The sequence below is a fragment of the Equus quagga genome, chromosome 15, assembly GCF_021613505.1.
Source record: "Equus quagga isolate Etosha38 chromosome 15, UCLA_HA_Equagga_1.0, whole genome shotgun sequence".
In the NCBI taxonomy this organism is placed as follows: Eukaryota; Metazoa; Chordata; class Mammalia; order Perissodactyla; family Equidae; genus Equus; species Equus quagga.
This window is the reverse complement of record NC_060281.1, coordinates 48,080,854-48,106,244: the sequence shown is the minus strand read 5'-3', so window position 1 is coordinate 48,106,244 and position 25,391 is coordinate 48,080,854. Positions and strand designations below refer to the sequence as shown.

The 25,391-nt window shown below is 42.3% G+C and overlaps 1 protein-coding gene across 5 annotated transcripts in view; it reads right to left on the bottom strand.

Annotated features, from left to right (window-relative positions):
* The window catches only part of ATXN1 (ataxin 1), a 378,660-nt gene that overhangs the window by 74,459 nt on the left and 278,810 nt on the right, over positions 1-25,391 (bottom strand). Inside the window, exon 1 of one of the 5 annotated variants that reach the window (XM_046639028.1) lies at positions 24,985-25,003. The exons of the other annotated variants lie outside the window; for them this stretch is intronic. The gene's annotated coding sequence lies outside the window, so the exon portion shown is untranslated. Of the gene's footprint in view, positions 1-24,984; positions 25,004-25,391 lie in introns of those variants that run through there. 5 annotated transcript variants of the gene reach the window in all.

The window sequence follows — 25,391 nt, the reverse complement described above, 5'->3', positions numbered from 1 at the left end:
AGTGAGAATCATTTACATGGGTCCAGACCTCTCCTGTTCTCATTTATTCAACTTCCAGCTCTCACTGACATTAAGCAGGAGCCAGAGAACAGCTGAAGTCAGACCAGCTCCTGCTGCGCTCAGGGTGATTGTCTCACACTGCAGAAAATGCAGAGGGCAATGCTGCACCGTAGAAGTTGCAGCCTCAGAGTTTCTAAGCTTTCTATGGGATTATGCATGACAACTACCTTCGCTTCCACACATGAAATGATCTCTTACCTCTACAGAAATGTTTTATAAAACTCCAAACCTTTTCCTTGCCAACCAAATGAGAGAGGTGGTTTTAACCCATTCTAAATTCAAATTTGTAGATAAAGAATTTTTAAGAATTCTATTAAAACAATGTTTTGGGTTCTGAATGTCTTTTTGATTATATACACATAGACGTACATAGGTGCATATATGTAAACATATAAATAGACACACACACTCAGAAAGACTGGGACCTGAGTATGAAGCAGAACTCCGTCAGACTCCAAATCTAGCAGCACACGTTCAACGTTGGACACGTGCCACTGCCGTCACACCAGAATCATAAACACCCAAGGCATTTAGTGCTGCCTCCTGTGACCCGGGGCCAGAGGATGGAATCCCAGGCCTTGGCTTCCCAGCTGAAAGATCAGGCTGCTTCCATCATCTAAGCAGGGGAAGCTGGCAAACTCTTCTGGCACCTTCATACCCCATTTAATATGCTGTTCCTTCTTAGTGCCATCCTCTGCCCCCTTCTTCATCCTCTTCTGCCCCTCTCTCTCCTGGTCCTCAAAGAAGCACAGACATCAGGAAGGGCTGGTCTGTAGGTTCTAGGGACACACGTGACATGTTAGGGCTCCGTGTGCAGCTCTCGAAGTCAAGTGTGAAGAAAATAAAATACTCTCCCTGCTATGGTTAAAGGAATAATGACCTTAAAAAAAAAAAAGCTTAAGAGGTTAGGCCCCTGGCCGAGCAGTTGGGTTGGCATGCTCTGCTTCGGCGGCCCAGGGTTTTGCCAGTTCAGATCCCGGGTGTGGACCCGGGACCACTCATCGAGCCATGCTGAGGTGGCGTCCCACATGCCACAACTAGAAAGACCCACAAATAAAAAATATATGCAACTATGTACTGGGGGACTTTGGGGAGAAGAAGGAAAAAATAAAATCTTAAAAAAAAAAATGCTTAGGATAAATATGACAGCATAGTGACACTAGAGGGAGCTCTAAACATCTAGAGACAGAAAAAAATGCTGAAATTATATACTCTCAAATTAAAAAGAAGTTCATGTTTCGGGGAATGATGTGCTGAATTCTGGCTTTGCTAGTCAGTGTGTCCATCCTTGATGTGGATCCAGAGCAGGAGACAGTTAACGATATCAATGTAAATGGGTGCATGGCGGGGGGTGGGGAGGGGTAGGAGGAGCAGGAACAAATAAAATTATCCCGAACTTAAGACTCCTTAGCCAAAAAAGGAGGCCAATCATTCTTGGCTTCCACATGACCTCTGAAAAGCACATCCTGGAAATCTTTTCTTGGAGAGTTCTTTTAAGTGCGGTATTTAAGAGACAGAGGAAAATCACAAGAGAAGCATGAGAGAAAGTGAACCTTGTTGAAACTGGGCACATTTTGCTTTCCCATTTTCCACTAGAAGGTGCTTTGGGAGAAACGCACCCTCTAGTCCCATTGTTCCCCTCCCAAAGCCCCCTGTTATGGAAGGCCATCTGGCTCGCATCTGCCCTCTGGTCCAGAACCTAACTGGACACAACAAGCTCTGACCTGACAGGCCACGCGAATTGTTGGCTTAGGGGACATTTCGACACTCCTGGGGTGCCTGGCCTCCCGCTTGACTTTAAAGTACGAGCTCCCTGGAGCAGAGCAGAGCCCACCTAGCGCAGTCTCTCCCTCGGGTTCCCATCCTGGGGTTGCATTCAAGCTGTGTCTCCAGCCCCCGACCTGTGCACACATGTCCACATACTCCACGCAGGCAGGCTTCTGATCCGTTTCTCGCGACATGCCAGTGTTCCCTCTCTAGCGGCTCATCTTTCAGCCCCAGGGGGTGACTATAAGCCAGGGGTTGTTGGCACAGGCTGGGAAGAGGGTCCAACCTAGAAGCATGTGCTATATTTTGTTACAATAATCACTTTTCCAGTCACCTGGTTTTAGTCTGGGAAACTTACTTTCTTCATATAATGATATTTATTGAGCACCTAAAACATTAATCTACTGTATTAGGCTTGGAAGATGTCCTGCTTACATGTCTAATTTCTCAAAAGCAAGCCTCTCTCATTTGGGTCTCTCAGAACACCAAATGTGACCTGTCAACAAGAATCCATATTCCAGCCCCATGCCTTGCCCTGGAGTGAGAGTCTGATCCACGTGTGATGCGCATACCCTGCTCCTCAGGACACAGGACAGAAGATAAATGTGTTCTGGCTTAATAAGTATATGCCAGGCATACAAAACTAATAGTCAACTTTTCAGCAAAGACACCGTCTCTACTCTTAAGGAGCCATCTATTTATATCATACCAATAAAAGCCAAAGTACTGGTTGGATGCTATAAATACTAAATAGTGGAGTTAGGAACTGTGTGATATTTTGTATTTTATCTGGGAGCACCTTTATTTTAATTTCCCAGCCTATCTCCTTTCAAGTCCAGTTAATACTGGTTTGACACTGTCTCCCCAACGTCCACTATAATGTCATGCACTTGTTGATGGAAATTCTCCGTGCTATAATTCAAAATGCTCTCAGGGAGCTGGGCACAGAAATCAAACAGACTGGTAATGCAGGAAGCAATAAAACAATCTGTTTGTAAAGCCGGGGTTTCATAAAATGTTAGCACTAGAATAGAGGAGCTCTCAGGGATGAACTATTCCAGGCTCTCCTTTCGGCGGCGGGAGCACCCAAGGCTCCGGGGTGCCATGGTTGATGGAGGAAAGTGGGGTCCACAACCACAGCTCCTGCCTACTCTTACCATAGACTGCTTGCAGCACATCCTGTCCCTTGGTGTTGGCTAATATTTATGCACACCATGTGCAAAGTGCTGCCAATGTCCTTTACAGAACACTCATGAAACCAGTGCTGAAATACGGGAGGTGAAAGAAGAGGCAGAAAGTGGGGAGACGTGTTGGATCTGGGGGCTGGAAGAGAAGCTGAGCTTCAGGACTTTATCTCTGCTCCCCAGTGCTTCATGAAATGACAGTGTATTAACTAACACGGGGAGGAGCTTTCACCACGGGCTCTCCATTTTTGGAAGGGAAAAACTATAAACATGTGTTTGGAATATGTTTTCTTTTGCTTTAAACACTGATAAACCTGATTGCTCAGTGCACAGTCTTGAAACCACTCCTGCTCCTCGCAGCCTTGTCTTCTCTTCGCTTTCTTTTCTCCCTCTATGGTTCTCCTTCATTAAATTAAAACAATGAGAGACTACAGAAGTGGAACGCTTGGAGGAATGAGGAGGTCAACAGAATTTTTGGATTCCTTTTCTCTCTAAATTAATCATACCAAAAAGAACTCAAGTGAAATAGTTTTTCAAGAATCTAAAGGAAACTTTTAGTAAGCCCTATTTTGATTTACTCCCAGTCAGCTACTAATTCAGCTAGCTCTATTTTTAAGGTAATGTGAAGATCAAGGAGCTCAAATCTAACAAATATTCTGCATTCATAACCTTTGAAGGCATTAGTAGACATGCTACTTCCTTAATCTCTGCAGTATGGAAGCAGATTGGTAAAAGCTCACAGCAGGAGGAGGTCAGAGATCATCTATGAGGAAGTCATGGCTCAGAGAGACGATGCGATGTGCCCAAGGTCACGGAGGAAGCAGCAATAATGACTGTTAACTTGGCTTAAGTTTAAAAGATCATGTTGTAAGGCACTAGCCTTATCTAAAAGTTTTAACTTCAGGTTAATGAAGTAAGTACATTATTAAAATGTTTTTAAAAAATGTTCTCCTCTAGGGTTGTGCCTTTATGATTCAAAATAATATGGATGGACTGAATGGAGTGGGATACTGGTGTGCAAACCAATGTCGAGGTGGACACTTACATGGCGGTAACTCTTCTCCCTATGGCACACTGAGATCTCTAAGAGATGACCTTCTCATGGTCAGTTGTCCTAAGGAATATGTTGACACACGTTCCTCAAAAGTATCTGTATCACCCTTTGGATGCTGAAGATGGTTTTATCTACAATGTCTTGTTTATTTACATGTCATTTCAATTAGATATTGAAAGGTGCTTAGTAAAAACTATACTTCTGTTGAAGAAGCTGAAAAGCAAGGCGATGACTAAAATACCCAGGGGCGCAATACTGTTAGCTAGTTGAGGAATTAGGTAGAAACCTCTGTTCTGAAATCCCAGGTCAGTAGCTTTTCGCTGTTGGATCACATGGAGCTGGAAGCCCAGTGGAGGGTCTGAGCTGTACCGCACTGTGAATCTGGGCAAGTCTGGGTAAGTCTGGGTGGGCTGTGAGGTAGATGAGTGGAGGTTCTGTCTGTACAGAGACCTGTTTGGTGAGGCTCATGGGAGAAAAAGAAACAGTCGCAGATAGTAAACTTTCCTGGGCTAAGACTGCCACACGCTATCTGAAGTTCAGTAATTCCTAGACCTTCTGAGCAGCTTGTAATTTAAGGAAGGAACTGACCCTGAGTAGAGAGAGGGGTCAAGGTGCAACTGTGAGAGAAGCCAAAGAGGGCAGAGGGGTGTCAATAAAAAGGGATATAACACTGGGAGCATTTCCCCACCAGGTTCTTGGGGAGGAGGAGATGGGAAGGGGTAGTGGGGTCATAAAGAACATGAGCCTGCCACATTCTGTGGTCTGAAAAGAGAATTTTTAACACTTAGGAAGGGAGGGGACACATTTCCCCATCTCTATTTGGCAAGAGAGTGGAAGAATGACTAATCATACACCCTTTTGACATCGAAGGGCAAAAACAGGAGCTGATGAAACATTCCAGAAGGGTGTCTGGAGGCCACATCATGAACATGGAGAGTAACGGAGGGAGGAGAGGAGGCCCCATGAGCCAGGGAGGAGAAAGAGTGGAAGGTGCTTAGGAAAGCCTGCTGACATCCCAGGAATAGGCAGGAGGACAAATATTTTGGGGGGTGGAAAGGAGTTTGAAGAAGAAAATATCATATTACAAGTATCTTAGTGCATATTCCTAGAAAGTATCCTTGGTATGGTATAGCCTTGCGAAATTTGAGTTAATGTTTCTTTTGAATCAACTATAGTTATTTTAAGTAATGGCTTCACCAAAGCTTGCTTTCACATTTGCTCTCTCCCATTTCTAAATCCAGTTCATATTAAACACGTCAATAAAGAAGCTGTTGTCTCAAACATTTTCCTTCATCAAATGGGTACCCTGAAGACAAGAATGAGGAATATGATGCACAAGAGGAAGATGATGATGATGGTAATAGAAGTTAATGATAACTTAGGCCTTATCATCTGATAGGCATCTTTTAAGATCATGCCATGTATTTTGTTATTTAATTTTCCTAATAACCTTTATGGTTTTAACGTAAGGAAAATGACAATAATGTGGTTACATAAGTTGTCCAAATTCTCAGAGCTAGTAGACAGCTGAAGCAGAACTTGAACCCAGGTGTGTCTAACTCTACAACCCAGTTCTTACATTAGCACTCAGCAGGGTTTGGCACCCAGTAGGTGCTTAATAAATATTGGTGACTGAACAAATAAACCGGCTGAAACAATACACGTGTTCTCAGGTTTAGCCAATCAAATGGCACAATGAGCCTCATTCTTCATCTAAATTGGTTAAATATACTTCAGTCATTTAACACAATAGAAACAGTCATTACAATTGAACAATGTCACCGAATCAATATTTCCTGCTAAGGAATAAATGACTCTGACTTGCTTTGACATTTATTTTCCAAAACGAACTCAGCTTTGCCCCGACATTTACAAATCAGCGGGAGACGTAACCCTGAGAAGCTGCTCTGTTCTACAGGCTGCCTTTGCTTTTGTCCTCTCTGTGCGAAGCACAACATAACAAAAGCAAGTTAAAAAAAAAAAACCAACATGGTAATTGTAGTTGTTATCGTGTACCTACTTTTTAAGCCTAATTAAGAATGTGACTTGCAGTTTATGTAATTTAAAAAGCTGGCTTATGTAGGTCCAAGATTGTTTGAAGACCACTTTAAAAGCTCTTAGACACGGAGAACCCAGCCCCTCCACCTCCCATATCTTGGTCTGTGGTTTTTAAACAACTGGGAGTTTTATACAAGTTTCGCACAATTGTACTCCCCCTGCTGGCCTTCCGTGGAAGCTTTATGTCTGGACTGACACTATGACACTGGAGGAAAAGGATAAGTTAAAGCAAGAACAGATTTAAGTCAGCTCTAAAGCATGCTTTTGGCATTTGGAAATTAATCCTTCAAGAACTGAGCTTGGGTTCTTGTTCTTTGGCTGTGGAGGAGAGGCAGCAAATCACCTAAAATGTATGAGGAGCTTTAACTGAATGGCGGCTGCGAGAGAGGATGACGCAGGGGGCAGGCATGCGGAGACCTGGGTTCTGCTATTGCTTCAGCCTCTTACTTTCTGTGACCCTGGGCAAGTCACAACCTCTAGCTATCTTCCTTTTCCCTGATTATTACTTTCAATTTTGAAATACTGTGACTCCACTGTGTACGTAATTGAGGTCTCTTCCCTGAAGGAATTTATAATCTCATTGATGATACAAGATCTACCATCATAAGCCAATTAGAGAACTGAACAAGCGCTGAAAGACCTTTCGTGGAGGAGGAGAACCTGAAATGACCTCTGAAGAAGAAATCTGATTTAGAGAGGTGAGGCCCAGAAGACTTTCCTCTCTAATGCATGCATTGGGATTTCTGACTAGGACTATCTTCATCGGCTCTGTCGGGCTTTTTCTGATGTAGCAGTATTTTGGAGATTGTGATTCAACCAGTGGCTTGTTTAAACCTGTGTCAGGGGATGCCTTCTAACAACTCGTTCCCTGCTTTAAGCAAAGTTAATCTGCACAGAGTTCAAATATACAAAACAGTGCAATCCTTTGCTTTACCAAGTTATTCTTTATTTTCTAAAGTCTTCATCATGAGTTTCCTCATCATGGGAACCTCCAGTGAACTACAGGTCTATCAGAGTCACATATATTCAGGTCACCATATACAACACTAGTGGAACAAAGTGAATTTGGGTTAAGTGTTCTCTCAGTGTAACAGTGCTTCTTTTGAATGAGAACGGCCAATGATAAAGGTATAAAATACTTAGAAAATAAAAGCCTGGCTGATATTAGCTACAGTCTATGCTCTTGAAGAAAATGACTCATATTATGCATAACCTACAACAATTATATATAACTAATTTTCAGGTCTTAGTGACTCTAGGGTATGGCTATTTCTATTAATCTTACTAATACCACATGTTACTTCAACATTGATACTGAATTAAAATCAATGATGGATCTGTAATAAATTAATAAGTATGCAAAAAATGAGAAACTCAGGGCCCTATTCGTAGGTAATGCTCAGTGAGAGCCCTTGATGATAGGGTTGTTGCTGCAACCTGGAGAAACTTTACACACAGTCGTAGCAACACTGACCTGGTATTTTCTTATGAAGACAAGCAGGAGTCTATGAACCCTCACCCAGATTCTTCTAGTCATCTTCTTGAAAGGTCAAAAAAAAAAAACCTTGCTGACTGCATTAGGACTTACGAAATCAGGGAGAGGGTGAGGCTAGGAGAGAATGAGAGTGGAGATGCAGATCACCGATGAGGTTCAAGGATGATAAAACTCCTGCCCCTGATTGACCTGGGGGAGCAATGAATGTTACCATAGTGTGGATGCTGCTGGCTCACAAGTGTGATGGGAGGGGACCTGAGTTCCCAGTCATTCAAAGTCCTTGCTCAGATATATCTCGTGCTTTTCTCTGATTTCCTCAGAAGGAATAATTTCTCGAGCCACTAAAGTCCAATATCTCTTGATTCAGAATATACGATAAAATGTTATCCTTGTGTTTAAGTTGTTCAAAAATATGTCTTATCTCCCTAAGTAGACTGTCAGCCTTCTGGAGGGTAACTTGTATGTTTAAATTTATTTCTCTATCTCCCAGTATCTTGTTCTGGGGAGATAATAAACATTAGTTGAACACACGACTAAATGCATGAAATATAGGTTTGCTTAATTAAGGCAGTAAAAATGCTGTTAGATCTTATATGCAAATTCTGAGATTCTACCATCTGATTGAGTTAATGTAAACGCTGATTCCTTGAATTGTGAACTACTAGACAATACGAACTCTGCCAGTAGCAGAAAACTTTCCGAAAGCCTTCCTTTTTGCTGTGCATGCTCCTAAGGCATCCAGGCCAGAGCTTGTATCCAAATACTCAAAGGTAAGAAATTTAGTTTGAAATAATTCAGGTCTTAACTGTGAGAGACTATTAAGATTAATACAGTGCCTCAGGCAGCCTCCTGTGTGTCTTTATCTCCTAAGCGTTTACTTATAGTGTAACCCATTCTTCCTTCTCTCAGAAGCCCACTAAAGCATTCTAACTAGACTGCACACACTCCTCTCTACCCAAATTCATACTATTTTAATCTTCCCTTTCCAAAACCAGAACAACAAAAGAAAACTCCACCAAGTAGCTAAACTATATTCAAAAATCCATACAATTCTATCCATGGCAACCGTCCCAGTCTTCCAGAAATTTAATTCCCAGGGTCCCCCAACTCAATGGACAATAGAAGAAAATGGACCTCAGTGTCACAAACTTCAGCACCTCTCAAGAAACTAATTAAATCTCCTAGGACTCCCTCACCCACACCCTAAGAAATCTGAAGGGAGTGCAAAATCCAAACCCAATTCAACCATTATAATAAAAGCCCTTTACTTATATAAAGCTTCATCTTGAATTTCTTTGTCTCTTTCCCCCTACAGAGTAGTAAATTTCCAAATTCTCCAAAGGTCATGAGTTTGGCAGTGGAACAATGGCATCCCGAGAGGGAGCGCCTTGTGAGCGAGTCTGCTCCTCTCCAGGCCACGCTGTGGGGCTGTTGTCTCTCTTGGGAGTTTCAGGCGTCATCAAGGTGGATGAACGCTGGTCACAGCGGGGAAATTCAGTCCCTGAGGTAATGGTGGAATGCTGGATACCTGCAACCCAGGTGGGGAGGCAGTGAACCAGACCTTCAGGCACGGAGGTGCTGCCCCATGGGGACTGCCTGTGAAGGAAAGTCCTACAGTCTGCAGTATTAGGGGGATGGGGTTTCTGTCTACTCACGGGAAGAGTTATCCCAACTCCTACCCAAACAAGCGTGGAAACGAAGAAAGGAGAAGGGAAAGAGCCCTTGCTGAACCTTTTTTTCAAATGTGCCAATCATTATGCTTCACGTTTTATCTTTAATCGTCACACAACCCTACAAAGTAGAAAGATTACTCCATTTAAAGAAAAACTGAAGCTCAAAAGAACGTCCTCGAAATGCCATGGGTAGTACATAATGAATGCGGAATTCAAACCCAAGCTTGTCTGGTTCTTAAATCCATGTTGTTACCTAGACCATGCTGCCTTTGGAAGGGAAAAATTTGTTTTTAGGTACAAAATATAGCTTGTCCATTTTGTAGAAGATGAGACTCCTGACTTACTCTTTTTGTGATAGACTTCGGCTATAACGTCCACTTCTTAGTCTGACCCTCTTGTACTGTGGGCTCGTGTCTGTAAATGGGAACCTAGTAATGGAAGCCTATCTAGCAGTTATATCATATGCACCAAATGTTTAATGAATGGATGAATGAAGGTGAATCAGTGAGTGAGAGAATAAATGAATGAATGAAACCGACAAGTCCATACTGGGACTGAATCAGCAATCTTGGTCTTAATAAAGTAGTGCACTGGGGGCCTGCACGGTGGCACAGCAGCTAAGTGCGCATGTTCTGGGGGTTCGCCGGTTCGGATCCTGGGTGTGGACATGGCACTGCTTGGCAAACGCCATGCTGTGGTAGGCGTCCCATGTATAAAGAAGAGGAAGATGGGCATGGATGTTAGCTCAGGGCCAGTCTTCCTCAGCAAAAAGAGGAGGATTGGTGGTAGTTAGCTCAGGGCTAATCTTCCTCAAAAAAAAAAAAGTAGTGCACATTAATTACCATTTTTTTTTTTTTATCTGACAGGACATTTTGGTGTCTGGAGAAAAGGTCTGCGTGTGTGACGGTGGTCTAGGATTTTTCACAGACACAGCAGCCCACCTAACATAATGCTGATTTCTACCAGCCACTGAACCTAGCCTGAAGCCAAGATTTCCTTTGGAAGGATCCAGGTCAGGGAAATAGATATTAAAGAGGGGGATATTTGGACAAATAAGAGCTACTTTACATTCCTATATGCACTCTAAAAGTGAAACACATTCCCAAAGTCAGAAAGTAAGAAAAATCAAACACTGCTTCACTTTGAGTTTTGAAAATGAAATGTTGATTGTTGATAGAAGGGATGCTTAATCTAGGGGATAAAAATTGAACCACTTTCTGTAGCCTAAAGGAGCTAATTAAAATGTGATTACATACTCAGAGGTGTCCCCGGGGCCCTTAGATTTCCACAGCACAGATAATCCCACTCTCTGCTATACTTACACTAGGTGTTAGATATTTGATACGGGAATGGATTTCTACCCTTGTCCATCTCTCTGTTCAAGGAATCCTGGTCAAGTCTTCATTATATTGTGCACTTAATGAGGCGGCGAGACCCATCTAACCAACTGAGCTCTCGGAGAGTGAAGCCATAATGCTTATTGGCCTCTGTTAAAACCCACCCAACCCATTTTGGTATAACCCCTGTAGATCCTGAGCCCTCTCCACTCAGAATTCACTTTAAGCTATTATAAGGAAGCCAAAGATAAAACAGCTTCTGCATAATGAACACTAATCCCCAGAGTGTGACGCCCACGACACAAATGAATGCTAGACAGAAGATAACCGAATGTCTAGACTTATTCAAACCTGTTTCTCGTAGTTCAAACTTGTACTCACTGTTTCATCAGCTTCTGAACCACAAACGGGTTTAAAAACACACAACTGAGCAACAATAACAAAGAGCTAAACCCAGCAAGATCTCTTCACTTGGGCCTCTTTATCTGTGCTAGTTGTGTTTATCTACAAAACACAGCAGCGCTTTCCTAAGCTGATACTAGCAAGCTGAAAATAATTGCACAGTTTGAAACCTCTCAAAGAGATGACCTTTGTCCTTCCTTCTATTAAATATATTGGTAGATTAGAATATTTCCTAATAAGTCCATTTTTTCTGGCTCCTTAAAATTAAATTAATAAGATTGTACAATTTAAGGATCCGTGGATTTGTTTTCAAGCACAATGGACTGAAAGTATGGCTATCTGGATTCTAGAACAATAAAGTCAGCTATAATTGGCTGAGTATATTACATCTCAGGCATTATACCAGGAGCCCAAAACATGAGTCCATTTCATTTTTATGATGACTCTCCGAGGTACCCACTTTCCTAGCTATGACACCAACTGGGTCCTCTAGCAAATTACTTTATCCCTTGGTTTCCCCAACAGAAATAATAATTTTAAAAGATGAAGGATTAAATAAAATAAAAAGATGGCCAATTAATTAATATTAAGCAGTGAAACAACAGTTGGTATATGCATATATAATTCTAATATAAGTAATCCATTTTTCTTTTACATCTTTGACAAGATACCTCTTAAAACATAATTTCTAATGAAAGTAAAAACTGAATTCAGATTTCGGCGATCACTTTGAGAGAAGTTAGATATTGATAGGGGAGGCCCTACTGATCTGAACTCCAATGGAAGGTACTGATTCACGCAGCAGTTTCTTTAATATTTACCTTCCATTACGCACATAAATAAAATTCACTAAGAAAAGTGACAGTTCAAGCATGTTATGCTTCTTTTCCACAAATATGTTTATTGTATAATTGGAGGTTCCAGAGGAATTATTTCAACATCTAAGTCCTATTTTTCCCTGAGCAGGTGGGAAATAGAGCTCCTGGAAGCAAAAGCAGAAGCAGCTGAGAAAGGATCCTGAGTGAGTCGTGCCCGGTTCTTGACTCTCACTACTACAGCCTTGGGAGGGAGCTGGGACGGCACATGTAACAACTTTAATTTAACCTTCGCCTGTTAGGTGAGGATAAGGTGAATTAAGTAACATTTTTATTAATGGACAAAAGCCTTAGTTATAGCCAAAATAAATGCTCAAACCTCATTTGTTCTGTTGGTACCTAGAGCCTTCCTGCTCCAGGTACGGCCCTCCTCCATATCTCTTGGAAGCAAGAATTCTCTCAAGGCAGGAAAAAGTAGGTGAGGAAATTGCATTTTCCTTTTTTTTCCTGAGGAAAAAGATTCACCTGAACTAACATCTGTCACCAATCTTCCTCTATTTTCTATGTGGGCCGCCGCCACATGGCCACTGATGAGTGGTGTAGGTCCACACTCGGGAACTGAATCTGGGGTGCTCAAGTGGAGTCTGTTGAACTTAACCACTAGGCCACCAGGGCTGGCCCTAGGTGAGGAAATTTTTAATCATTTTTTTCCTTCCCCAAATGACTGAGGAAAATTGTATACAGCGAGGGGAAATGGGGCCAGTATGTAAGTCAATAATGTAAACAGGGTTGTAGGCAAAATGTTTAATTTATTCACAGGAGAAAATATCAGGCCTTCTCGAGCATCCATTTTGCATTTAGTGTGCTGATAACACACGGACATTATCCAGTTTCTGAAAAGTGGTATTTATACACTGAAAAAAATTTTAGTCAATAGTTTATATGGCTATGAGTACTTAACTTATTTTCCAAGAAGGATCCCATAATTTAGATCGAATTAATGTAAAATGACTTTCTATCCCAAAATCTAAATTAGATTTTACTGGCCCAGTAATTAATACTGCCTTACATATCCACTTTCCCTCGTACCCTCTATCTGTGTGGTCTCTTCTAGACAAAGCTTTTGCTACAACCATGGAGCATACAATACAGCAATCTCTAAAATATAAGAAAGAATGATGCCTACCTTATAGGGTTGGTGTGCGGATTCAATGAGACAATGCACGAAAAGCACTCAGCATGGTGCCTGCTACATATTAAATGTTCCATAAATGTCAACTACAATTATTATTCCTCTCCGTATATAAACTTCTATTTCATAGAGAGATGTTTTCTAAAGGAATCTCCAACTTAACTTATACACTCTAAATTTTAAAATAGTTTCACTACATACAATACCTCAGACCCCTCTGAATCCCATCCCGTTTTCAATGTTCTTTTTTCATAGTTCCCAACTCTTTCTCCTTCCTTATCTTACGGCTATGTGTGTGTACATGTCTAATTCCTTTGGTAGACCTTTAGTTTCTGGAAAGCAGAAACCCTATTTCATTTATCATTTTATACCTAGTACAATCTGGCTTAGCACCTTGCATAGTCTAGGTTTTTAATAAATATTTATTGAATGAATAAATGAATACATGAATGAATAAATAAATATATGATGGAGTAAATCCTGGGGTTCATCAGGCATTGACTCTACCAATATTTTAATCTTTTTGTTACTTTCCTTTAAAATGAACACTGCGTGTTCCTTTCACAAGCCCCAAATTAATTCTCTAGAATATACTTAAAAAAAAAAAAAAAGAGGTTGACTGTTAAAAGGAAAAGGTCCATCCCATCTTGAGTGACTTGTTACTATTATTAGTGGTCTCATCCCCAGTTTGGTTCATAGATAACATTTCTGGGAACTTTAGAAGGTTTTTGGTCCTGAAGGCAAAGCAAACACCAATAATTATTTCTAAGTCATAGTTCTTAAGGAAAATCAGAATAAGAAAGCATTTGATCATATGTCTACTTTAACAAATAGAGGGAGTTACAACTTTTTTTTTCACAGCCTACCCTACTTTTTAGTTTCTAAATACTATCTAGCTACCATACAATTGATGCCATTTGGGTTTGAAGAACAAATCCATGACTCTGTCCCTAAGAAGGCTAATCATATCAGCATCCTGCACTTAAAGGATGTTGCCGTTCCATGAAACACTACTGAGACCTAAGCCAAATAAATAATAAGTCTATGTTCAGCAGAACAATACAGTCAAACTCTATACAACATTACTGAATAGTACACCCGCAATGATGATCAGTTCAAGTCAAATCATATTCAGTAATAACAACTGACATAAATGTGTACTTTTGGACAATTTATAGACTCTATTATAGAAGGGCAGGACTACATAAGTCTAGCGTGAGATAATGATTGGCAGCAATTGGTCTGGGACTTCTAAGTTTTAGCTTGTTATCAAGAAGAGACAAACCTGAACAAAATGGGACTTCCACGTCTAGAATGTGCTGCTTTGGTTTTCCACCTGCCATTACCCTAATTCATTCTTTAAGACTTGGTTCAAAATTCAGCTTCTCAGAAGCCCTCCATATTAATCCCGTCTTTAATGTGAGGGCTCTTGAGGTTAAAAACTATGTGAGTGAATGAATGAATGAATGAATGAAGGGAAGGAGTAGTGAGCTGGGGTGATTAATGGAAGTATGCATCAAATCACTCTGTACAGCAAAGATTGAGAAGCGAACACTGACCTAGAGCTGCAAAAAGATATCTGGCACCTAATAGGTGCTTAAAATGTCTATTAAAGAAAGAATTAATGAATAATTCTTCCTGTTGAACTCTCTATGTCTAGAAGATGTAATTTCTCAAATTATTCTCATTATCAAAGTAGATATTGTTCCCTTGTGCTATTATTTTCTTTCTCTAAACTATGGATCCCTGGTTCCTTGTGAAAGATTCTTGTAGTTGTACAGAAATGGAATCTTTTGGGTGTCTAAGTGGTACTTCTTTCCGTAGGCACATTAACTGGCCCTCTCTCACTTCCGGTAGAGCACTGGGGCTTTCAGAAATGCTTGGTCTTTGGAATAAAGTAGAAAGTACAGAAATCCACCGCAATACCTGGCATAGGTCAAATCAAAGAAGAAGAAGAGAAGCCTGGCTCACTCATGAGATTTGGACAGTTAGACCACGCAATCCTTGGAACACTAACAATCACAGGTGTTAATGGTAGTGATTTAGTGTAAATGATGTAACAACTTCTATTTGTTCCTTAGAGATAGAGCATTAGCTTGACGTGGACATCAGTCATGGTCTGGAACTTGGCCAACGTGTTCCCATTTCAGGACATTTCTGGGGTGGAATTTACAACACGTCATCTATGTGGGAACCTCATGTACGTCCCCAGCCTGGGATGTTGCCCTTGATATGCCATAGGGGCTTCACCGAACCAGCTCCTCCACTTACAAGCTATGATTTTGTTCAAGTCATGTAACTACCCACCCTAAGCCCCCATTCCCTTTTCTACTGAATGAGCATAATAAGAGTATATATACCTTACAATTGTCATGAGCTTTCGATGAGCTGACGCATGTAGATATTTCAGCACAGTGCTTGGCACATAAATGCTCAATAAATGTCATCTATTATAATCATTGTGGTAATTAATAACCAAGCCTATTCTTATGATAGTTCTATTACTATCTACTCATTTGCCCAGTAATTACCCAATTTTTACAAGTATATTTTATAAGTTTAAAAATTTAATATTTAGAATGAATGATTTAAAATGTCCAAATGGCTTGCAGTAAAAAGGAATATTCTCCTCCATTGTTGGGTGTTGTGGTGTGCATGGGAGGGGACCTGAGCCTCAGTGGTGTCATCTCAGAAGGTGTGAGGCCCAGGCTGGATGACATTCTATATTTCCCTTTGGAGAAATCGGCAAATACGACGACCAAGAGTGCAAGTGGAGCCTTGAGGGGAAGGTAAACGAGGGAAACATAACTGGTGTGTGTGGTGAGCACCTGTCCCAGTCTGCAATGGAGGTACCGAGGGTAAGCGAGGTTAGGCTGGGAGTGAAAAAGAGCCAGCAACACATTCGAAGGAATCTCAGGGCTTTCGGCCAGCATTTGGCAAAGTCTGCTCTTCCACTCCAACCCACCCCTACTCCCACTGGAGGGCAGTGGGAGTGTCTGGGGGTGAGGTGACAACACAAGTAACAGCTCATCCTATTATCTACAGAGCTTTTGAAGGACAAGCCCTCATTCTTTGGCCTAGTTGGCCATGATCGGAGGGCACTTAGTTCTGGTGCAGAAAGATACAAGGACTGAGGGTGGCTTGGGGGACAAAAACCTTTTATACAACAACACCCCCCCCACACACACACACACACATCGCTGCATTGGAGGATACAGCCCACAAAGACTTTGCTGCAACATAAACGCACTCTTAAAATGACAGAAAGTCACATGTGAATGCAAATTATGTAAATCCTCACTAAATAACTTGAATCGAATGGAAGTTACCACAGTACCAATGTTCTCCATAAACACTGAGTTGGAGTGTTCTACGCTGCATTTTACTTCTCTGGTGTGAAGGCCACTAGGAATACGGTGGTAGGATGTTCACTATCTCTGAGGACCATCAAACAAATGAGCTATCTTGTGAAACAGTCCCAGGATGTGCACTTTCTAAATAAATATTAAAATGCATTTATTATCTGTACCATTTAAGAGGTTGAGGATGGGGGGAAACACGACTACAAATACTTTCATATTTTTATTTAACAACAGCTCAGCTGTTAGACAATATAGAGTATTAGGAAGACTGTCTTAGAAGTTATGCTGGTGTTCTGAGTATGTCTACACGGCATGCATGGAGGCAGACATCCACAAATGATCTTGTTACTCTGTCCCAAATGGATAAAACTCAGACCCAAACATTCCACATTTAGTAGTACTGTGAAGCTGACTAATTTGTATTCACTGTGACAAGTCCTTACTCTCAGATCTGAAGTAATTATTAGAAAGTGAGAAAACAGACAGTACTTTTGGGAAGCTGGGAGATGGCTTTATATTCCAAGTTGCCACTAGATAGAATGACCCATAAAAATAACTTGGAAGGCTTTATTACCTTACAGCCAGAGCACAGAAAATCGAACAGTTACAGACTGTGCCTCTGTCATGTGTATTTTAATTAAAGATTTAAACTGCTAAGAGACAAAAACTGAAAACATGTACATAATCTAATTTTGCATAATTTCTCATTAGTTGCATAGCTGACTGTCACCCTCTCTGACCCTGATTTACATGTGATATATGCACGTTTACTGGCTTATGGCATAAAAAATGCTCTGGCTGCCTATTGGCACTCCTCTCTTTGATTCGCACATGAAACCATAAGGTTCCCAGTTGGAATTCAGTAGAAGCGCATTAGGACAGGGACTAGCTTCCCATTTATTTATTAGGTTCCTCCAACTCAAGTTGCTAGGGTAGCATGAACTTTTTAAAAACAGTTGTTCTGGCCTTTCTCTTGGTTTTTTTACTCTATCTATTACCCTACCATCTACCATGGTGTGAGAAGACACAAGGGTGAGATTATTCAAACTAAAACGAATATGTCACATCACCCACATATCAATCAGCGGTGTCATTTTAACAACGGTAAGGACATCAAAGAAAAAAAGGAAGCAAAATCAGTGACAGCACTAACAGTTATATTTGCCCCCCACCTCCTTGGATAAACAATGACTAAAATACATAATTTTAAAATAATGGATGAGTACAGCTCTGAGATCAGGAGATGGAAAGCAACGTGTAATTGTTTAGACTTTTTGGGTTTGAGTCCTTCCTCTTTCTCTGAATGGGCATTTTGCAAAAATATTTTGAACGTACAAAGCTGTAGAGTTAAACATTGGGGTGTCTCTTACTTTATAAGGTTATACACAGGCCCAAGGGTGAGGGCCAGGTCAGACACAGGCAAAGTTGCACACGTGGGGGGGGGAGGAGCGTGAGTGCGCATGCGTATGCAAACTGCAGGGGCGAGGGTGTGCAGTCATATGTACACTGCAGGGCTGAGGGTGTGCACACACACGTGCGGGAGTAACTGCGCACGCATCTCCACACATTCCTACGTACCAAGCAGGCAGTAATCAAGACAACCACAACTATGACAAATTAAAATCAACCACAGTTAAGTCTCAAACTGCTGATTTCCTATGGAAATAAACAGGGAAAACAATGCAGTGTGACCAAGATCGACCTTTAAAGCCCATTTCATGGCCGCTGCATGTGTATTTCTTCTAATATTCTAGTCTCAGTACCTGTTGCAAAGATAGTACTTAAATAAGATATTCATCTTCTGAAGTAGATAAGAGTTTGTTTTTTTGCATCTGTGTGCAAAAAAGAATGGCTAAATCACATTCCTATTCATTCCAAGTTGGAGCAGCAGTGTCTTGGCTTGCTGCCAATGGTCATCCTTAGAGAGGGCCACACATTTTCAGGTTTCAGAGACAGGGGGTAGACTCTGAATCAAGAAATATCAGATATACAAGTTCTCTGACAACACACTGAGTGACTGTTTCTGCCCACAGAGGCTTCAGTGGGCTCACAGCGTGGGTGAGCGAGAGGGAGCCACGCATAGGAAGTGTGGGCACGTGACGTTATTTACACCAAAGCACAGATCACACTTTCTCTTCTCCGCCTACCTGGAATCACAATAGCGCCTGTCCTCTCCCTTCTTCTGATACCTTCTAAAACCCTTGCCTTAAATGAGCAGAAGCTTCCGAGATAGCTGTAAACTCTGTTTAGTGACATTCTTGCTCTTTGACTTGAAAAGTTACCCCCTTCCTGGAAGGAGAATTAGACGAGAGGGCTTCTGAGTCCCTTTAGCCCTGGCAATTCAGCATCAGTGGATCCTATTCCCACATTTACAGTGAAATCTCCTTCACAAACTGAGGGGCAGCAAGAGTAAGAGGTCCTGCCAGTCACCAAGCAAATCAACCACAAAACTGGAATGCACCCAACCAGGCACATCTTTATCTCTCACTATAAAAATCCAGTCACGAATGATTTCCTTTCAGGTTAAGTCTCATCAGTTGGGGAAATGCTACACAAAATGAACACACAGCAAAGGGTGGGGTGGGGGGCTCCATTATCACAGAGGGATTTTTTTTTTAATACGTATCTCTGTCCTCTCCATTTTTCTGACCTGGGCCAATATGGTCTAATTTTAGTTCTGTCGTATTTTCAAGTCAGAGGGAAACCAGGAGTGTTAAAGGTTTACAACTGAAAAATACTTTATTTTCAGTAAGGTGCTTTTTAAAAAAAAGTATCGTCTTAGCAACTTTGAAGTTTATAATACAGTATTGTTGACTATAATTACTATGCTGTGCATTAGATCTCCAGAACTTATTTGTCTACTAGTTGCAAGTTTGTCCCCTTAGACAACATTTCCCCACTTCCTCCAACCCCTAGTCCCTGGTAACCGCCATTCTACTCTGTAGATCTTAATTGTTCTCACAAAAGAAAGAAATGGTAATTATGCCACGTGGAGGTGTTAGCTAACACTATGGTGGTAATCATACTGCAACATACAAATGTATCAAATTAACACGTTGTACACCTTAAATTTATACAATGTTATGTGTTAATTCTCTCTCAATAAAAAGAACAGTATTGTCATATGACATTTGATCTGATTCAGGTAAGGAGTTTTGGAGAGGGAACTCTAAAATTCATTTTTAATGAAGGGACAATTAGTGATAGGGCTGGGGGAGGAAATCCTTATAATCACACACTAATCTCTGAATAATACTTCACATGTCAATCAACAAGTCTGAGAACTGAAGTGCTGCCTCTGATCTGCTATTGTTCAAGTAGGATCTCAACAGTCCTGACATTCTTCTAGTCATTTTGCATCAGGCCATTTTTCATAACTTCAGCTTGCCCCATCTTCACTGTTTTCTACTAAAAGAAAGATCTCATTACCTATCAGTCATAAAAACTCTCATTATTCTGAAGTTACAAATATCATAAATGAAGGTATACCCTCTTTTCTCTTCAGTCCCTCTTCTAGACAAAAATCTCCTAAATAACTTAGATCCTCTCATCAATCAAACAGCCAATCACCATGAACTGAGTCCTCATGCCATGCTGTGTCATGATGTTCTGGTGATTTAACCGCAAGGAATGTTAGCTCCCAACATCCCGGGTACCACGGGCTCGAAGACTTCTAACATCTCATAGGACAATAGCAATGGTTTCCTCTCTGTGTCTGGGATTGGGGCTTTAAGCGGCTCTCTTGTGTACAAGAGAATTTGCAGCTACTTGCCGCTGGCTGCAACACTGCTGATCAGCGAGGTGGAGGACTAGAGAGAAGGAAGGGCAATTTAGGGCGCACGGGGCCTAACCCTATCCACAAGCTCTCAAGGGTTAACTGGGGAGGATGAGACAGGAGAGGAAGCAAGGTGAAGTTTTATGAGTGGACAGAAGTTAAACAAAGTGGTTTCCAAATAAGTATAGTGATCCTAAGGTAGCAAGCCGGAGGCTGTTGGCGTAATGAATCCTCATGCAAGTCTGCTCAATGCTGCCTGATTATTATCATGACAAATGATGATGTTCTTAAGAGTCATTGTTCTTAACAGAGTGAGCATCTGAGCTGCTCAAAACAAATGAAGCTTATCAATTGAACTAGCCTTACGAGAGTGCTAGGTCCAGAGGCCAACGGCTGTGCCTATAGAGCTTGTAAGAACCCATTACATAAAGCCCTTTTAACATCACAAAGCACTTTTACATCCTTGGCATCATATGATCCTCCAGGCAATCCTATAAGACTGGATGACCAGGTGTGATAATATGCGTAAAATCAAGACCAGAGAGGTTAAGTGGTTTGTCTAAGGTAGACAGAAAGCAGGTGGCCGAGCTCAGCCTGGAACTCAGGTCTTAGGACTTCCAGTTTCTTTTCTAATTGTTGCTGCAGTATAATTGCTCCTATGAGCCAAATCAGAGCTGTGGGTTCATATGAAGGCAGGAATGAAGCACGCGAACCATGTGTGTGCAAGGGTGTGGGAGTGGACTGCATACACAATCATCCAGTGATGCGAAATTATCCACACAGCTCATCTGGAAAATCACAGCAAAGGAGAGGCTTTCTTAGAACTGACTTTTCAGCCCTGTTGGGGGCCTGACTTTACTGACAGTACCTCTTTCTGTTTGACCTAGGGCACACTGGCAAACTATGGCTATTTGATACTAGTATCCAGTCAACTTACTTCCAGGGTTTGCCCAATGTTCCAGGCACACCCCATAAGAAAGTGGTCATTTCATGGAGAATAAACTGTAATTCTCAATGTTGTCCGTATCAATCCTCCCATTTAGAACGATGGTTGAAGGAATGTATAAGAAAGCCTTCAGAAGATCTTGCTGGGCATGGGTTTGAGAGAGAATCAGCTGGGATCTCTGAAGGGGTAGCAGTCAAGGTGAAGAAGAGAAGAAAGAAATGTTCTGAGGGTGAAAGGAGTGTAGGTGCTCCATGATTCAAGGAATTCATGGGCTAGGCCATTCAGAACCTTCTAGAAGACTCAGCAGCTCTGGTTGGCCTGGAAGCAACCCCACTGCTGGTGCTGTATCTTCTCTGAGGACCTTCGGCAACTCTCTGATGCTGCTGGGTCTGGCCTGGTGGCTCTCCTTGCATTCTGCACCTTGCCTTCTATGAATGGTGGTTTCTGGCGCCCTTGCAGACTATTCCATCATGTGCCCATTACATACAAACTCAATCAACCAAAAGCAGAGCAATATCCTAGCTATCGTCTTTCTTCCCTCTAAAATGCTACCAAACACTAGCTCTCTTCATTGTTTCATATTTTAAAGTGCACAAATGCTTGATTCAGGGTTCCACGGACCAGAGCAAAAACAAACACCTACATGTGCTTTGAAATATCTACAAGTGTCTCAGGACCCCTCTGTACCCACAAACATCACATTCAGGACAAAGGCACATTCAGGATAAAGTGCTTTATCTTACTGTGCCAAGTTGTTTACCAAAAGTGGCTCACCAGGCACTTGCATTCCTCACTCAAGGGTATTAGTTCAACAGGCCTTTTTGTATAGCAGCATTTTAACAGCGTTTACCCCTTAACTTACTGTCTAGGAATATTCCAAATACATTACACTGGAACATACAGCCTAGTTACAGGTCCAGGTCACCCAGTAGTGAACCACAGAAAAGCATAATTCACACCCCTTAGATCCCGCAGATTCTCCATATCTTCTTAATCATTCTTGAGATTTTTCTTTTCCTTTCAAAATAGCAGATTTCAGATTTTTTAATAAAACATTTCCACCGTAATCTGAGTCCTTGAAGCTTTGGCATGGATATTTACCCTGTAAACATCAAAGAGTTTATCACTAGATTTACTTTTTAGTTCTCACAATACCGTACCTCCTACTTGTGTTACTCACTTTTCAAAATTTAGGAATGAGAAGTCACTTGGGAGAAAGGCAGTGGGACTGAGAATCCTGAAACACCGCTCAGTCCTCAGTCCTCCCTGAGCCCATCATCCGCTCCCTCGCTCAACCACAAACGTGGCTGCCATGTCAGAGTTAGTGGTCCACATCCCATAATTTGCTTGCCAGTGAGAGATGACCCCGTGTTCCGGAACAGAGAGAAAGTGTGTACTGTATCAGCGTGATGACATTAGAGTAAGACTTCAAAGCTAGCCTCAAGATGCTCACAGACTGGTATTAACCAGTGTCTGCTGTGAGCATATGGGAGAAGACAGGATGGCGCGGATCACAAGTAAAGACTCAGTGGCATATTTGCCCACAACACTGCTACAGAGGCATAGCTTAGAGAGAGTGTGAGGCAAGGCATTCATCGCTATTTCCCTCTGGAGGGGGATCATTTGGGGGGAAAATCTGCAAACCTTGGGAGGACAGAAGGCAACATTGCTTTAAAGTTATGAGTAATGAGCCGTTAGCGGGGAAGGAAGTTGATTCTGTCATTCATTCTGACAGGGCTTCTAAACAGAAAAGGAGGAGAGGGCTGAGGATGGGGGTTGGGGGGAGGCACAGAAAGAGGACAGAAGGGTGAAGCCAGCCAGGCAAATGAGAATGAGAATTGCAATTACGGACCTTATGGAGGAGCTGCTGGTAAGCTACCCCGGCCAAAGGAAAATGTTGATTGGACCAGTTTTCGGAGGGAAACAGACAGCCCTTCTGCAAGCAGATGGATGACAAATCTCTGGGAGGAGGCTGTGTTGTTCATGTGTGAAATGGTCTTAGCCAAAGAGTAAAAGCGCCAAGCCATGTATGTAAGCAGGAGCCACCTGGCCTGCATGTGCTGGTGGGGTGGGGTGTGTGTGTGTGTGTGTGTGTGTGTGTCTGTGTGTGTGAAGGATGGAGAGACACTGGCAGCAAAACCTCTAGCTAAAAACTCCAGGACCATGAAACCAAGCGGCTCTCCATTTGTACATCTCTCTCTCTCTCTGTCTCTCCTTCTTTCTTTCTTTCTTGCTTCCCTCTCCCTCCACCCAGCACCCACTTGCTGCTTTAACCCTTCTCTACCTCCTACATCGGTCTTGTCTCACGGCACTACTAAATTAAGAAACTGGAGGCCAGCCCTGATGGTCTAGTGGCTAAAGTTCCACGCTCTCCACTTCAGCGGCCTGGGTTCACTTCCCGGTCGTGGAACCACACCACTCGTCTGCCAGTAGCCATGCTGTAGCAGCGGCTCACAGAGAAGAGCTAGGAGGGCTTACAACTAGGACACGCAACCATGCACCGAGGCACTGGGGAGGAGGGAAAAAGGAGGATTTCAGCTCAGGGCGGATCCTTCTCCGCAAGGAAAAAAAAGAAACCGGAAGTAAAACATCACATACAAGGCAGGATTGAGATTAAGGGACCAGAAATAATCCGGCAGCAAAGGACAGAGAACCAGCCGCCCTTTCTCCTCATGAAGTCTGTCCTCATGGACTGGATTTACTGGAGAGGAAGAGCAGGAGGCATTTTTGTGGCAGCGTGTGTTTTAGGTCCAGTAGAGGAGCTCCACGTGGCATTCAGTGGGGGCCACGGCTCTCTCCAGCACAGATGTGGTGGACATTCCTCACCAGGAATTCTCATTGCTCTTTCTGGTTAAGGTAAACCAGGGTATCTCACCCTCGGGGCTACTAACATTTTGTACTGGATAATTCTTTGTTGTGGGGGGCTGTCCAGTGCATTATGGATGTTTAACAGCATCCGTGGTCCCTACCCACTAGAGGCTGGTTAGACCTCCATAATTGTGACAACCAGAAACGTCTCTAGACATGGCCAAATGTCCCTTGGGGGCAAAATCAGAGAGCCACAGAAATAAACTTTATACAGAGTTAGCTAGTTCCAAGCGGAAGCTACCCTCTTGCTTCTTGCCTGAAGGTTAAACACACATACACACTCTCACACAAAATATTACTACAAAGACTCTAAAGAAAAGGTGGTCCTCTTTTCTGATTTTTCATACTTTCATCCCCCTGATTTGTTGTAAATGCTTCTAAACCTTGAGCAGAACATCAAGGGCTCCGTTTTCAAAGTGACCTCAACTGCCTCCAATGTCTAGGGCCATGAGCCCTCAAGGCTTAGATGGAAAGACTCAGGCAAGATACGACTTCCATTCTTTCATTCAGCTTCTGCAAAATAATGCTGCATACATATGTATGCCTTATAATCGGGCTCTGCTAACTGTTTGCACCCAAAAGAGAAAGCAGACGCATAAAGACGACTGCAAATGTATTCCACAGGGCTCTGAGGTTGTTTTGAAATACTCTGATTCCTCACAGATTTTCAGCGACTGGTGGGATGTGGCTGTGGGAGGGGAAGTTTGCTGCACTCTGAATTTTTTAGCTGACTCAAATGAACAGATTTTTATACTGCTAAATGTACCTGATATTGACTTTGATGTTTATGGATTGGGTCTTTTCTATACATAGAGTACAGTTGCGAGGGCTTAGAAGCACGTACCGGGACTACTAATAGCCAATATTTCTTAGGTTATACACTGCTATAAAAGAGAGACATTCGTTTAATCCTCACGACAACTTTGTGAGGTAGCTATTATTATGAAGCCCAGTTTGCAAATGAGGAAAGCAGACAGAGAGAGGTTAATTACTTACCCCAGTGACAGCGCTAGCGGATGGCAGAGAGGGGAAGCAAGCTCACTCCCGCCCTGCATATCTGCCCAGAGTGCTGGGGTGCCCTTTTCTGCTAAAACAGTTACACAGTAACTACACTCTCAGGCAGACTGTGATAAGCGCTATAAATAGCTAAGAAGTACACATAATAAAGGGATCTGGGAGCCCAAAGGAGGGAGAAGCTAGCTGGCTTTGCAGTTAGAATGGTTTGTGGAGGACACGAGTGTGAGCTGGGTCGGGAGGACTGAGGAGGATTCTGATGGGCTGGGTCAGAATGAGGGGAACATGGATGCGAACGTGCCGGGAATGCTGGAATTGTAATGGGAGTCGGGATTGGCTGGAACATGGGCTACCAATGGGAAGTGGAGGGAGGAAAGGCAGGGAAGGCT